This window comes from Bison bison, unplaced genomic scaffold, assembly GCF_000754665.1.
Source record: "Bison bison bison isolate TAMUID 2011002044 unplaced genomic scaffold, Bison_UMD1.0 scf7180017864530, whole genome shotgun sequence".
Lineage (NCBI taxonomy): Eukaryota > Metazoa > Chordata > Mammalia > Artiodactyla > Bovidae > Bison > Bison bison.
Window position 1 is genome coordinate 10,308,914 of NW_011495080.1, and position 15,961 is coordinate 10,324,874.

General features: G+C 39.0%; 1 protein-coding gene and 1 pseudogene across 2 annotated transcripts in view; both read left to right on the forward strand.

Moving 5' to 3' along the window:
• Positions 1 to 15,961, forward strand: part of GRM8 (glutamate receptor, metabotropic 8) — an 858,241-nt gene that overhangs the window by 550,707 nt on the left and 291,573 nt on the right. The gene's annotated exons all lie outside the window — the stretch shown is intronic.
• On the forward strand, positions 6,271 to 7,641 carry LOC104982360 (annotated as a pseudogene).

A 15,961-nucleotide genomic window follows, 5' to 3' on the forward strand; every position in this document is an offset into this window, starting at 1 on the left:
TTTAGACTAAGTACATCAATCCTTTGTCTGGAAAATATTTTATACATTTATTTCTGTAGTTCATTCTTTCATGTATGGTGCTTCTTGCCATAATATAAAGAAGTTATGAGGTTACATCCATCAAGATTTTTCTCTATACTTTCTGTCACTGTGTGATGCTTGCTGCTGCTGCTGCTGCTAAGTCACTTCAGTTGTATCTGACTCTGTGAGACCCCATAGACAGTAGCCCACCAGGCTCCTCTGTCCCTGGGATTCTCTAGGCAACAATACTGGAGTGGTTTGCCATTTCCTTCTCCAATGCATACATGCATGCTAAGTTGCTTCAGTCATGTCCAACTCTGTGTGACCCTATGGACAGTAGCCTACCAGGCTCTTCTGTCCATGGGATTCTCTAGGCAAGAATACTGGAATGAGTTGCCATTTCCTTCTCCAGTGTGATGCTTAGGAATGTATATTGATAGTCCTGTAGAAATTCTTCTGTGGAAGGTCTGCTGCTGCTGCTGCTAAGTCGCTTCAGTCGTGTCTGACTCTGTGCGACCCCATAGACGGCAGCCCAGCAGGCTCCCCTGTCCCTGGGATTCTCCAGGCAAGAACACTGGAGTGGGTTGCCATTTCCTTCTCCAATATGGAAGGTCTGGGTTCTCCAAAAATATTAACCTTTCAATGAAACTTTTCTTTTTGTACTCCAAACTCTCCACTAACTTATTTGAAATCTGAATGCCTCAAGTTATAAGTCAAATGATGTTAATTTATTGTAGTACAATTGTTTGAATTAAGATGAATGTTATGTTTGAATGGGGCTTCCCTGGTGGCTCAGATGGTAAAGCGTCTGCCTGCAGTGCCTGAGACCTGGGTGCTATCTGTGGGTTGGGAAGATCCTCTGGAGAAGAAAATGGCAACCCACTCCAGTGTTCTTGCCTGGAAAATCCCACGGATGGAGAAGCCTGGCAGGCTACAGTCCATGGGATTGCAAAGAATCAGACACGACTGAATGACTAACATATACACTGTCAATAATCCCTTTTGTTTTAGTCACATCTGATGAGTATATGTTGTCCATTTTGTCCTGTTCACACTGAGAGAGTTCAACTAGAACATAAGTTTTAAACTAGACTAAAACAGATATACTATATATCACAATTTTTAAGAAATATGTTTTCCTGTAACTTTTTCATGATTTTATTCTTTTTCTTTTCATAATTTTATATTGTAAGATACATGGTAGACACCTAACTTTTTAATTTATGTATAGCCAGCATCCAACATTATTTATAGAAAAAGTCATCATCTGTTTCAGTGATTTGAAAGCCATTTAAATCATATACTCCAATATTACATTTTCTGGATCTGTTTATGAATTTTCTATTCCACTGCTTTGACTTTACATTTTTTTGTGCTAGTACAACACTGTTTTAAATATTGTAGTTGTGTAATGTATGTTAAACTCTGGTAGAAAAAGTCGCCATTGTTTGTATTGTTTTCAAAATATCCTTAACTTTATTCTTGTACATTTAGATTGTTGTTGTTTAGTTACTAAGTTGTATCTGACTCGTTGCGACCCCATGACTGCAGCACATCAGGCTCCCCTGCCCTTCACTATCTCCTGGAATTTGCTCAAATTCATGTCCATTCCTCTGCCGCCTTCTTCTCCACTTACCTTCAGTCTTTCCCAGCTTTAGGGTCCTTTCCAATGAATCAGTTCTTCACATCAGGTAGCCAAAGTATTGGAGCTTCAGCTTTAGCATCAGTCCTTCCAATGAATATTCAGGGTTGATTTCCTTTAGGATTGACTGGTGTGATCTCTTTGCTGTCCAAGATACTCTCAAGAGTCTTCTCCCTCACCAGGATTAGAAACATCAATTCTTTTGACACTCAGCCTTCTTGACGGTCCAACCCTCACATCTTTACTTGACCACTGGAAAAACCATAACTTTGACTATATAGACCTTTGTCAGCAAGGTGGTATCTCTGCTTTTTAATGTGCTGTCTAGGTTTGTCATAGCTTCTCTTCCAAGGAGCAAGTGCCTTTTAATTTCATGGCTGCAGTCACCATCCGCAGTGATTTTGGAGCCCAAGAAAATAAAATCTATCACTGCTTCCACTTTTCCCCACCTCTAAAATAAATTGGGACTTTCTTTAGAAATAGGCTGAATTCACACATCAAATTGGAAAAAATACCGTGTCCTGGGCAGAGATTTAAAATTTTTTATTCAGTTCATGGGTAGCTCTTCACTCATGAACTCCAGTTTTTAATGTAGTTCTAGACAATTCTCATTGAGTATATTTTGAGGAGTTTATGTTTGTTTATGTTATTAATGGGATTCTTTTCCCATAATATTTAAGATTATTATTGTAGGTGTATTTGAAATTTATTAATATTTTTCAAATAAGGATTTTATAAGCACCACTTTTATTATCTAACTGCATCTGATAGAATTTCAGCTTGAAAAAAATAAATATTCATATCTAACAATGAAGGTGATTTTGTCTCTTCCTGCCATATATTTATCTCATACTTATTTTACTTCTCTTATTGTACTGGTTAAGATATCTAGAATAATAGGCAACACTGATTATGATACTTCACATCTCTGTTTTGACCCTAATATTAATGAGAATGCCTCTGCTATTTCTGTTTTTGGGTTATAAAGCTTATTTTTGGTCTCTTAGCATTACTCTTGACAATGCTAAACACTATTGCTAATTCAAAGTTTTTCTAAAAACATGTTTCAATATGAATTATGTCAAATGCCTTTTTGTTACCTACTGGCATGATAATATATTTTTGTTATATAATTTATTAGACATTATGATTTTTATCTAATAAAATATTTATGTAACAATACTCTTTAGATATAATTATTATTCTTTTAATATAATATTAGTCTAATATTATTTAAGATGAAGTATTTTATTGAGGAATTTTGGCATTTATATTTATATATGAGATTTAGTTGTAGGACTTTTCCTAGCAAGTCATTTTTTTTAATTAAGGAAAAAGAAACACTGCTCATTACCAAACATATAGCCTGACATCATAATATAATATGTATTAGATGTCAATTTCATGTGTATTATAGGTAGTAAAGTGAAGAAAACAACAAAGTAAAAGCAATAAAAAAATCTATATTTTACTAATCTTTTATTTTATTACAACATTCATTAGGACAATTCATTCATTGTTAGAAATGTTGTTTAGTCACTAAGACGTGAGCTCGTTGCAGCTCCATGGACTGTGTACTTCCCAGTCCTTCACTATCTGCAGGAGTTTGCTCAAACTCCTTTGAGTCAGTGTTACTATATAAACATCTCATCCTCTGCCATCCCCTTCTCCTTTTACCTTCAATCTTTCCCAGCATCAAGATCTTTTCCAATGAGTTGGCTCTTCACATTAGGTGGCCAAAATATTGGAGCTTCAGCTTCAGCATTAGTCCTTCCAATGAATATTCAGGGAAGATTTCCTTTAAGATTGTCTGGTTTGATCTCTTTTCTCTCCAAGGGACTCCCAAGAGTCTTCTCCAACACCACAGTTCAAAAGCATCCGTTCTTTGCTGCTCGGCTTCTTTCTGGTCCAGCTCTCACATTCATACATGACTACTGAAAAAACCATAACCTAGAGTATAAGGACTTTTGTTGGCAAAGTGATGTCTTTGCTTTTTCATATGCTGTCTATGTTTGTTATAGTTTTCCTTCCAAGGAGCAAGCCTCTTTTAATTTCATGGCTGCAATTACCATCAGCAGTGATTTCGGAGCCCAAGAAAAATAAAATCTGTCACTGTTTCACTTTTTCCCCTTCTCTTGTTAGAAATTTTCTTTAATAATTTGAATGTTTTTATTTTGCTTTGTTCATCAGAAAGACATTGCCCTTTATAGGTGAGTTAGTGAAGGAGAGGGTTAAAAAGGACAATCACTAAGCTGATTTAAACATAATTGATTTAGATTGATTATGCCTTTTAAAGAAACTGGATTATTCTCTACTCTTTCAACTATTCTGAAAAAAAAAATTTATTTTCTATTTCTTAAGGGTTTGGTTCAGACAGTGATTCAATGTAAAGTAGAAAGTTGCTATTTGAAAAGAGAACAATTCATATTTTGAAAAAATTTTCCAACAATGATAAAGCAGAAAGAAAGTACTTTCCTCATACCACTATATTTCATATGTAGATATGCTATATGTTTGGTCAGTTTTTCAACTAGGCAGAAAATGCTTCCTCAAATGAACTGCATAAAGCAAGATGGGTGGATTTTTAAAATATATTTTATAAAGCTTTCTATTATGCTATACTAATATTTTTGATGAAACAGAAGAAAACTATGCTTTCTTCTTTCATGATGTAAATTATTAAAAGTAGCTAGTGAAGATGTCTCCCTTTAAATTAGGATATGGGTAGAGTACTCTTGCCTGGAAAATCCCATGGACGGAGGAGCCTGGTAGGCGGCAGTCCATGGGGTCGCTAAGAGTCGGACACGACTGAGTGACTTCACTTTCATGCATTGGAGAAGGAAATGGCAACCCACTCCAGTGTTCTTGCCTGGAGAATCCCAGGGATGGGGAAGCCTGGTGGGCTGCTGTCTATGGGGTCACACAGAGTCAGACACGACTGAAGTGACTTAGCAGCAGCAGATTTTCCTACAAACTCTCTAAGGATTACTCATAAAAGATGTACAATTCAAGAGAATAAAAATAATTTATTCATTGGAGTCTTTGAATTTTTCTTAGATATTTTAGAGATAGTTGCCATTGTTCTGAATAGATTCAGAAGACTTAATTACATAATTTCTTAGATTTCTTAATGGATCTTTTAATTTTTACAACAGATGTTCTTTTACAACTGGTCTTTTATCATCCTTAATAACCTGCCTGCAGTCTTTCAGTTACATTTTAAATTAGTTTATTTAAAATTATATTAAACATCTAATGTGGTGAAAAAACATATGATGATATTTGTTCTGGCTACAGACTAAATTTGGTTAATGACTATATAAAAGGAATAACTGCTAACACATTAGACAAATTAGGGTTTTGGTATTACTTTTATTCTGAGGGATAGTCATTATGGTAGCTTCCTAGACTTTATATCCCATGGCAGTTCTTCTCATAGCAAATAAAGTTAGCTCCCAAACAGGAAATGTATATTATCTCTTATTTAGAGGAAGTCTTTATAGCACTGCATTATAAAAACCTCATTTAAGACAGAAAAGAAAACCAAATCAAAAAACTACTCTTGACAATACAAATGATGTATCTAATTGATTACTTAGAGTTATCCTCTGTTTTCAGATATTTATTAGACAGAGAAAATTAGAGAAAAATATATTCTCAGCATCTTTGGGAAACTATTTGTATTCATAATTTATATGAATATGTATATGCATTTATTACAATGCCATGATTATAACTATGGAGCATATCCTAGTGAAGTAGACAAATCTAAATTTGAGTGTTTGCTTCTATTTACTTTTTCCTCATATGAAATTGTAAAATATGAAAATACATTAACTAAAGATACTTTAAGTTGAAGTTTTAGGATGCCTAGAAACAGTCCATATGGATAATAAAATGTTAGAACATGCCTAAATTCAAACAAGAAATTTCTGGAATGGATTTTGTTTTTCTTCCGTTTACTGCCATTGGGAATATCCAGGCAATGTTCTTTCAATTTCTTCTTACAACAGGTTTAGAAAATTAAAGATTAAAGAAATATTGGAAAGGTAGCAAGTGGAAATATAAATCAGGAAACCCATAAAGTCATTCTTCAAACTTCTAAGATGATTTAAGCCCCAAGGTAAATATTTAGGTCAAATTTAGGTCTACACTTAGCCTAGTTATATAAGAACTTCTCAGGATATCCAGTGGTTCTTTTGCTTCCTGCTGATAATGGCCAAAGTATCAGACTAATCAAGTGCTATCTCAGCGTAGGTAATCAATCCATAGTAGGTCTCACCGTCAGGATATTAGGAGAGCACATGGATAAAGAATGATCACATCGTTTTTACCTTCACAAATTTCTAATTGGCAAAGACGGTTTAATAGGAAAATATAATCTAAAAACTACATTCTTTGAGGTCTCTTTAAAGAAATAATTGTATTCTAAAACATATGCTTAAAAATAGATATAATTTAATTAAATTATAACTTTTAGCCACATTCATTAGTAAAATGTTGCAGTGTTTATCAAGTGATTATGTTCAAGGGGAGATATTGTACATAATTATCAAAAGATGAATTTGAGCACTGCTGTAGCGCCTGGTGGTTGTGGCCGGTCTTCCGGCGACTGTGAGGCAGGGAACTGCTCCTGTGGAGGCCGTTGAGTCCCCCGCAACTCGCCACCATGAGCAGCACCCTAGCTAAGATCGCGGAGATCGAAGCCGAGATGGCTCGGACTCAGAAGAACAAGGCCACAGCACACCACCTAGGGTTGCTTAAGGCTTGTCTTGCTAAGCTTTGCAGGGAGCTCATTACTCCAAAAGGTGGTGGTGGTGGAGGACCAGGAGAAGGATTTGATGTTGCCAAGACGGGTGATGCTCAAATTGGGTTTGTGGGTTTTCCGTCTGTGGGGAAGTCAACGCTGCTCAGTAACCTGGCAGGGGTATATTCCGAGGTGGCAGCCTATGAGTTCACCACCCTGACCACTGTGCCTGGCGTCATCAGATACAAAGGTGCTAAGATCCACCTTCTGGATCTCCCAGGTATCATTGAGGGTGCCAAGGATGGGAAAGGCAGAGGCCGTCAAGTCATTGCAGTGGCCAGAACGTGTAACTTGATCTTGATTGTTCTGGATGTCCTGAAACCCTTGGGACATAAGAAGATAATTGAAAATGAGCTGGAAGGCTTTGGAATTCGCTTGAATAGCAAACCCCCAACATTGGCTTTAAGAAGAAGGATAAAGGAGGCATTAATCTCATAGCCACTTGCCCTCAGAGTGAGCTGGATGCTGAAACTGTGAAGAGCATTCTGGCTGAGTACAAAATCCATAATGCTGATGTGACTCTGCGTAGTGACGCCACAGCAGATGACCTCATTGACGTGGTGGAAGGAAACAGAGTCTATATCCCCTGTATCTATGTGTTAAATAAGATTGATCAGATTTCCATTGAGGAGTTGGATATTATCTATAAGGTGCCACACTGTGTATCCATCTCTGCCCATCACCGCTGGAATTTTGATGACCTGTTGGAAAAGATCTGGGACTATCTGAAACTAGTGAGGATTTACACCAAACCCAAGGGCCAGTTGCCCGATTACACGTCCCCAGTGGTGCTGCCTTACTCCAGGACCACGGTGGAGGATTTCTGCATGAAGACTCACAAAAATCTTATCAAAGAATTTAAATATGCTCTGGTGTGGGGTCTGTCTGTGAAACACAATCCTCAAAAAGTGGGTAAAGACCATACGTTGGAGGACGAGGATGTCATTCAGATTGTGAAGAAGTGATGCCATCCCCTTCCCCATCTGCTGGGCCAACCCTAGCAGCTTTCTCTACAATCAAACACCTGACTCCAAGCCCCTCCTGGGTTTGACAGGCACTGGATCAGGATACAGGGAGGGAGATGGAAGCACCCAAATTGGAACTTCACTTGTCTTAACTTGGTGTCACCTTATATGTTGAGCTGCATAAAGGACCTGGTAGGCCAGCTGACTATGTACAAAAAAAAAAAAAAGATGAATTTGATAACTAAATCAACTAAATAGCTATTACCCTCAGATGTACATAGTTAATAGATAAACCCTTTTGTGCTCTGTATATAAAATACCTTTGTTTCCCTAATCTTCAAATTTAGTTAATAACCTGAACACCATCCTACTTTTTTTTGTCCATGCCACATAGCGTGTGGGATCTTAGTTCTCTGACCAGGGATCAAACCTGTGCCCCCGCTGTTGGAAGCACAGAGTCTTAACTACTGGATGCCAGGGAAGTCCCTATCCTACTTTACATGCTTTAGAATACTATCTTTCTCCATATTGAGCTTCATATTTAAGTAGTAACCAACTATTGTTTTCCCATTGCACTATTTCTCCCATTTCTCCTTCTCTCCTTTTAAAACTTTTGTGATAGTTCGTCTCCTGTCTCCCTCTTGCATAGATGCCCCTCAGTTACTCCATTATTTTTTGCTTAGAAATTTTCAACAGTTCCTCATTATTTACAAAAAATTCATAAATTTCCTGGACTGACATCCAGAATCCTTCATGATGTACCCCAAATTTCCTTGAAAATTTACTTTCCAGTATCTCTAAAGTGATTCTTGTATTTCCAATCCAACTGTATGTTTACTGTTGCACAACTTGACCTTGTAACTTCTCATATCTTGGATCTTTGCTCAGGCATTTTCCAACTTCAAAACTGCTCTTATTTTGTATTCTGTCTCCATGCAAGTCTTAAGCTTTTTTTTTCAAATCTCTGCTCAAGCTACATAGCCTTCATTATTTTTTCAGCTTCTAAATCAGTGCTTGCCAATCCCATTTCTTTGACACATATACGGTTTACGTGTGGATCTATTGCTAATCTTCTCCACTAGTTCCATAAGCCTTAGATCATGATCTGAACTGAATAGAGAGACTTGAGCATTTCTCTTACATTATTGCTTCCTTATTCGTAAGTCTTTATTTTTGATTCAGCTCTCATTCAGTCTATACGTTTTGTTTTTCCTACTCAGCTTTCTCAGTAGAAAGATGGTCTTTCTAAATTCTTACATGTGCTGTACTGTGCTTAGTTGTTCAGTCATGTCCAACTCTTTGTGACCCCATGGACTGTAGCCCACCAGGCTCCTCTGTCCATAGGGATTCTCCAGGCAAGGATACTGAAGTGGGTTGCCACGCTGTCCTCCAGGAGATCTTCCCAGCCCAAGGATCAAACCCAGGTCTCCAGCATTATGGGGGTGGGGGGAATTCTTTACTGTCTGAGCCACTGCAGAAGTGCATGAATACTGGAGAAGACAGTCTATCCCTTCTCCAGGGGATCATCCCAATCCAAGAATCAAACTGGAGTCTCCGGCCTTGCAGGTGGATTCTTTACCAGCTGAGCTACCAGGGAAGCCCCAAACTCTTATATATTTGAGACTGTATTTCTCTTCCCTTAGCTTCAGTTCAGTTCAGTTCAGTTCAGTCACTCAGTCATGTCCGACTCTTTGTGACTCCATGAATCTCAGCACGCCAGGCCTCCCTGTCCAACTCACCAACTCCCAGAGTTTACTCAGACTCACATCCATCGAGTCAGTGATGCCATCCAGCCATCTCATCCTCTGTCGTCCCCTTCTCCTCCTGCCCCCAATCCCTCCCAGCATCAGAGTCTTTTCCAATGAGTCAACTCTTCACATGAGGTGGCCAAAGTACTGGAGTTTCAGCTTTAGCATCATTCCTTCCAAAGATCGCCCAGGACTGATCTCCTTCAGAATGGACTGGTTGGATCTCCTTGCAGTCCAAGGGACTCTCAAGAGTCTTCTCCAACACCACAGTTCAAAAGCATCAATTCTTTGGCGCTCAGCTTTCTTCACAGTCCAACTCTCACATCTAGACATGACCATGGGAAAAACCATAGCCTTGACTAGATAGACCTTTGTTGGCAAAGTAATGTCTCTGCTTTTCAATATGCTATCTAGGTTGGGCATAACTTTTCTTCCAAGCTGAGTAGAAACCCTTAAGTCTCATACTTTTGCTTCAGAACTGTTTGCATCTGTTACATTGTCTCCTGACATTTAACGTAGTACAGATATTTTTTAAAAGTTATATTTTTCTATAGTGGCTGTGCAGTGTGGAGATTCCTTAAAAAAACTGGAAATAGAACTGCCTTATGACCCAGCAATCCCACTGCTGGGCATACACACTGAGGAAACCAGAAGGGAAAGAGACACGTGTACCCCAATGTTCATCATGGCACTGTTTATAATAGCCAGGACATGGAAGCAACCTAGATATCCACCAGCAGATGAATGGATAAGAAAGCTATGGTACATATACACAATGGAGTATTACTCAGCCATTAAAAAGAATACATTTGAATCAGTTCTAATGAGGTAGATGAAACTGGAGCCTATTATACAGAGTGAAGTAAGCCAGAAAGAAAAACACCAATACAGTATACTAACGCATATGTATGGAATTTAGAAAGATGGTAATAATAACCCTGTATACGAGACAGCAAAAAAAACACTGATGTATAGAACAGTCTTTTGGACTCTATGGGAGAGGGAGAGGGTGGGAAGATTTGGGAGAATGGCATTGAAACATGTATAATATCATATATGAAACGAGTCACCAGTCCAGGTTCGATGCACAATACTGGATGCTTGGGGCTGGTGCACTGGGATGACCCAGAGGGATGGTATGGGGAGGGAGGAGGGAGGAGTGTTCAGGATGGGGAACACGTGTATACCTGTGGCGGATTCATGTTGATATATGGCAAAACCAATACAATATTGTGAAGTTAAAAAATAAAATTAAAAAAAAAAAAGAACTGGAAAAAAAATAAAGTTAGATTTTTCTAACCTTAGTTTTCTTTAAGGTCTTGTGTTTTGCCTCAACACTTGAGAGAATTTTTACTTCCTTACCCACGTGTGTACATGCGTCCTCAGCCATTCTGTAGTGTCCAGCTCTTTGTGGCCCTGTGGATTATAGCCTGCCAGGCTCCTCTGTCCACTGGAGTGGGTTGCCATGCCCTCCTCCAGGGGATCTTCCTGACCCAGGGATCAAACCCTCGTCTCTTATGTCTCTTGCGTTGGCATGCAGGTTCTTTGCCACTAGTGCCACTTGGAAAGCCCCTCCTTATCCTTGTAATTCCTAAAATAATGGCCAGAGCATGTTTATGTGTGAGGTCCAATGGGATTTTGGTGTCTGAATTCTTTTCTCTGAGATCTTGGATGAGGAAAAATCATGGAAGAAACAAGGTTATGATATGAAAAATGATGCATCACTTTCTTTAGGGCTAGTCCAGCACTCAGCACCCCTCATATGTTTGAATTTCTAAAGTGGGAAGCACAACTTATTGTATGCGGCTTAGTGAGGTCGTCTGCTTCCTAGAGTCCACGTATCCAGCCAGCCTCATTGAGGATGGCAGCTCCCCAACCGGCCAAGCTACAGGAGTCTCTTCCCACATGGAAGTGGGAAATGAGCACTTGGGCAGGCTTCTTCTCTTTTAAGGTGTAGGAAACCCTTTGTCCCATTAGCAAAATATGGCCAAAGAATGTTCTAGTTTCTTTCCAAACAGAAGAGTGCTTGCTTTTTTGTGGAGAGCTATGATGTGGATGAAGAAACTGGAAATGGCCCTTTGCATACCTAGGTCCCTTCTACCCACCTTGTTTTTAATATTAAGCCTATTCTTCCATCGGTTATTATTAAGAGAACTTTATGATTTCTTTCTTAGGAACTCCTAAAGTTCTTAGCGTTGATTTTTGTTCTTTATTCTCCCTATTCGTAGTATTTATTCCAGCCACTTTCACTTCTTAGCCTCTTTTCTTTAAATTCTGGAATAGTTTCTCTAGTCTGCTTCAATATTCCTAACAGGATTCTTCATGCCATTTCAGGCCTTTATTATCCTCTAATTTGAATTATAATAGCAATGCCACATACATATTTTTTATGGTTCTTTATTTCTCTCATCTCCCCTTTATCTCATATCATTGTCCTTTTATCCACTTTTAAAAATTCATTCCACAAAGTATTCATTAAACCTTTTACCAGACATTGTTCTAGATCCTGAGATACAACAATGAATAATACAATTAATATTTGCCAAATGCTTACTCATTTCCAGGCACTGTTTTAAATATTTGCTTATATCAACTCATTTAATCTACTCAACTACCCTATCACGTAGGTTTCAGAGGAAAACCCTGAGACTAGCATTTAAGTGGGACGAGTTTAGGTGGGAAGAGACCTTGAGAAGGACTGGTGAGGGAGTGGAAAACTGATACGGGGAAGGAAAGGAGGAGAAGAAAGTCATGACAGGGTGTATGGGTTGTGAGCAACTGGGGCTCAGTCCCGCTGTAGAACGATTTTGTAAACGTGGCTTCCGAAGTTCCACCAGTGGGGGCAAGGAAACTGAGATATTTATCTTCAGACAAATTCATCATAGTATGGAGGCTGTTCACTGGAGTTTTAACTCCTTGCCACCTCTGGCCTGCCTGACACGTAGTTTGGGTATCCTCTCTGGGCCAGCGGATGCTTTCTGGTTGAAGACTGTAGATGTCACAGTGGGAGGCCATCCAAGTGCACCAGAGTTCTGAGTTTTAAGGGAGTCAGACACTAACACCATTAGCTACAATTAATAGCAAATGAGAAAGATGAAGCCAAGAGTGAGTAGGTAACACAGCCCGGAAGTGGCAGCTCTGGGATTTGAACCCAGGGCCTTAATCACTAGGATAGACTGCCCTTGTGCTCAAGTGCTATGAACTCCACCGACTCTAAAGCTGGGTAAGGCAGTGAAGAATAAAGGAAGCTGTTCCTCCACAGGAAAAGCTCTTCTGAAGAGAGCAATGTGAAGACAGACCTGAATGAAGTGAGGAGGTGAGTCGAGGGATAAGATCAGGAAAGAACCTTCCAGCTTAGAGAGTGTCTGGCATGTTTAAGGTACAGCAAGGAGACCAGGGTAGCTGGAGAAAGGTGAGTTCAGGGAAGAGTGACAGAGAGCCAAGGGTCGTATCATCTCAGACCCACAAGCCCACCTGAAACCTCCTGTGATTTTGGCTCTTACATCACTAACGTGTTCCTTCTTGTCTTCTGTTGAGCCCATCAGTTTTCTAAGATGTTCATCTAGTTCCTCTATTGCAAGGTCTTCAAAGGTCTTCTCCTGTGACTTTTCAGAATCAGATTGTTTTTTCCTTGTGGATTTGGAGTATATGCCAGAGGCACCATATGTTTTTATTTTTTGTTTGTGAAAGAAAATAAGAAATTTGTGTAACAGGGGAAATCTCTCCAGAATTGGTGAGGTGTGTTGCTTCTGTGTGATTCTTTCTCCAGTCCTTGGCTTGATCTTTCACAGACAGAGAAGACACTGGGAAAATGTACAAAGTCTAGGCCTCCTCCTAGTAGCAAGGTGGCTTTGCTTCTCTGTAGTGTTACTGCTTTGCACAGGGACCTTGTCTTCTGCTTCTACTGTGAGTCAACCACCTGGGCTCCATGTTTCTTCTGGAAATAAAGGGGAATTAGTCGTTATGCACAGATAGCATCCCGAGCAGTGCTTGCTGGCAAGGGCACAGACAGGGGGGTTTTGTGGCAGAGCCTGCCATCTGCGAAGAAGGGCCCTTGTGGAGGGGTGGAGGTGGGGTATAGGGAAGTAGTGACAGACTTGGATTGTTCTTACTGCTTCCAAAAGCAGTGACTGTACAGTAGACAGCTTCTCAACAACTATTTTCTTCCTGGCATTTCTTAAAATGATATTCACAGTCACAACCCACTTTCCTGTTTGTCTACAGGGGTTCCTATGATTCCTAATGTGCTAGAGATAACTTCACCCTTCCTTTCTGAATTTGTGAATTGTGTCAGAATGTAAGCACCAAGGTAATCTTAGATGTAATTGTGTTCAAGTGTCTATGAAGTGAAGTGGCTCAGTCGTGTCTGACCCTTTGAGACCCCATGGACTGTAGTTTACAAGGCTCCTCTGTCCATGGAATTTTCCAGGCAAGAGTACTGGAGTGGGTTGCTATTTCCTTCTCCAGGGGATCTTCCTGACCCAGGGATTGAACCCGGGTATCCCACATTGCAGGCAGACATTTACCATCTGAGCCATCAGGGAAGCCCTTCAAGTGTCTATAGAACAATATTAGTAAGACACTACTTGCTAGATACCTCACAATTGGTCTCAGTTCCCAGCTACTCAGTTTCAAGCGGTCAAAAATCTGTCATGTCATAAAGGAGTCTAGGAAGACAAACAGCAGAGGGAGGACCTTTGTTTTTTTTTGGCAAATTTTCTTTCCTGGGCACCCTGCTGGGAGTACTTTTAAATCCACTTTAAGCTATTTAAAAATTTGCTTCAGATCCCAGTATTGGCCTTATTGTTAGTACTTTCTTCAGATGATATATTTGTTTTTCAATTTTTCTTAGTGTTCATAGTTATTTTAGTGGAAAATTAGAAAAGTCTGTATGAGAGGCATCTACCTAGGTGACAATCTATTTCAGTTTTTTTTTTTTTTTTAACTCATGCCAACTGTTTTAGATTCAAAAACTGTATTTAAGCACCTATATTATTCTGAGACAATACAATTCTGAATCAGGTATTGTTTCTATATTTATAAAGTTCTTATATGTTAATTTGGTGGTGAAATGGTAAAGATTCCACCTACCAGTGCAGGAGACACAAGAGACATGGGTTCAATCCCTGGGATAGGAAATAGCAGCCACTCCAGTATTCTTGTCTAGAAAATTCCATGGAGAGAGGAGCCTGGTGGGCTATAGTCCATGAGATTGCAAAGAATTGGACATGACAGCATGCATGCACCTTGATTTATTTATATTAACTTATACATAGCAATGGTTAGAGTTTTTTTTTTTAATATGTTCTTAATATACTCATATACCTCAAACTCTAACCCACAGAAGTTTATAGAATATTTTAAATGCTATCTTATTGAATTTATGTTATTATACTTGTCAACATTTAACTGTATATTTTATATGTGTTGTTACATATTTAACCATTTAAATATTTCACTTGGATGCATTTAAGTACTAGCTAAAATCACTTGATTTTTTGATTCAATAATTATATAGGCATGTATATATTTGTATAGTTACATTATTAAATAAAATAGTTAATGTATTTAAATATATATGTGTTTACTAATAGTATATATGTTGTTGTTCAGTCACTAAGTCATGTCTGACTCTTTGAGACCCCATGGATTGCAGCACACCAGGCTTCCCTGTCCTCCACTATCTCCCAGAGTTTGCTCAAGTTCAGGCCCATGGAGTCAGTGATAATATCTAACCATTTCATCCTCTGCTGCCCTCTTCTCCTAGTATGCATGCTAAGTCACTTTAGTCATGTCCTACTCTTTGGGACCCTATGGACTGTAGCCCACAAGGCTTCCCTGTCCATGGGATTCTCAAGGCAGAATACTGGAGTGGGTTGCCACTTCTTTCTCCAGGGGATTTTCCCAACCCAGGTATTTTCCCAACCCAGTGATTGAACCCATGTCCCTTATGTCTGCTGCACTGGCAGGTGGGTTCTTTAGTACTGGTGCCACCTGGGAAGACTTCTCCTGGTGTATACAATAATTAAAATACTATTTCATAGATTTTATATTATGCAGTCATTAAAACATAGCTAACACAATACTGTGATGTATTTTCAGGAAATCTTATTTTGTTAAAGAAGGAAAATGATGTGTGGAGAATATATAAATTGATATTTTTAAGTGCTTGACAGTATTTTTAATGGGCATTTTTTAAGTCCTTGGCTGTATTATTTAAATCTGGTTCTGGGTCAGAAGTGGGAACGAGTTACAGAAAGAACTGGTCACACAGTGAACTAGGTTCACCCTGCCTAGGCAGGCTTTTCAGCTCAAAGAGGGGTGGTGGTGGCCAGAGCAGAGAATACTCACCTACATAGGTATAAAAATGTGACATGTCCTTTGAAGTCTGGATCCACATGCCTGTGAAAGGGTCTGAGTTGGCGTATCAAACAGCTGTTGACGTGGAGTATCCCAGTCAATCTATCAGGCAAGCCATTAGAATGAAGGCCTGCTACTCTTAACAAAAGCACAGATGTGATCTGTGATGCCACTGACATCACTGGGACTGGTATATCCCCTCTTTCTTTTTTTTTTTGACATATCCACCAATAATAATGATGATGATGATGCTAGCAACTGGCACAGAGTTTACATATGTCAGACACTCTTTGAAAGGTACTTGATATACATTAGTTATATTACTTCTCAAAATATATGGGAAACTGTTATTATTTTTATTCAAAAGATGAGGAAACTGAGGCACAGAGAAATACATTTAAATATCCAGTATGGTAAT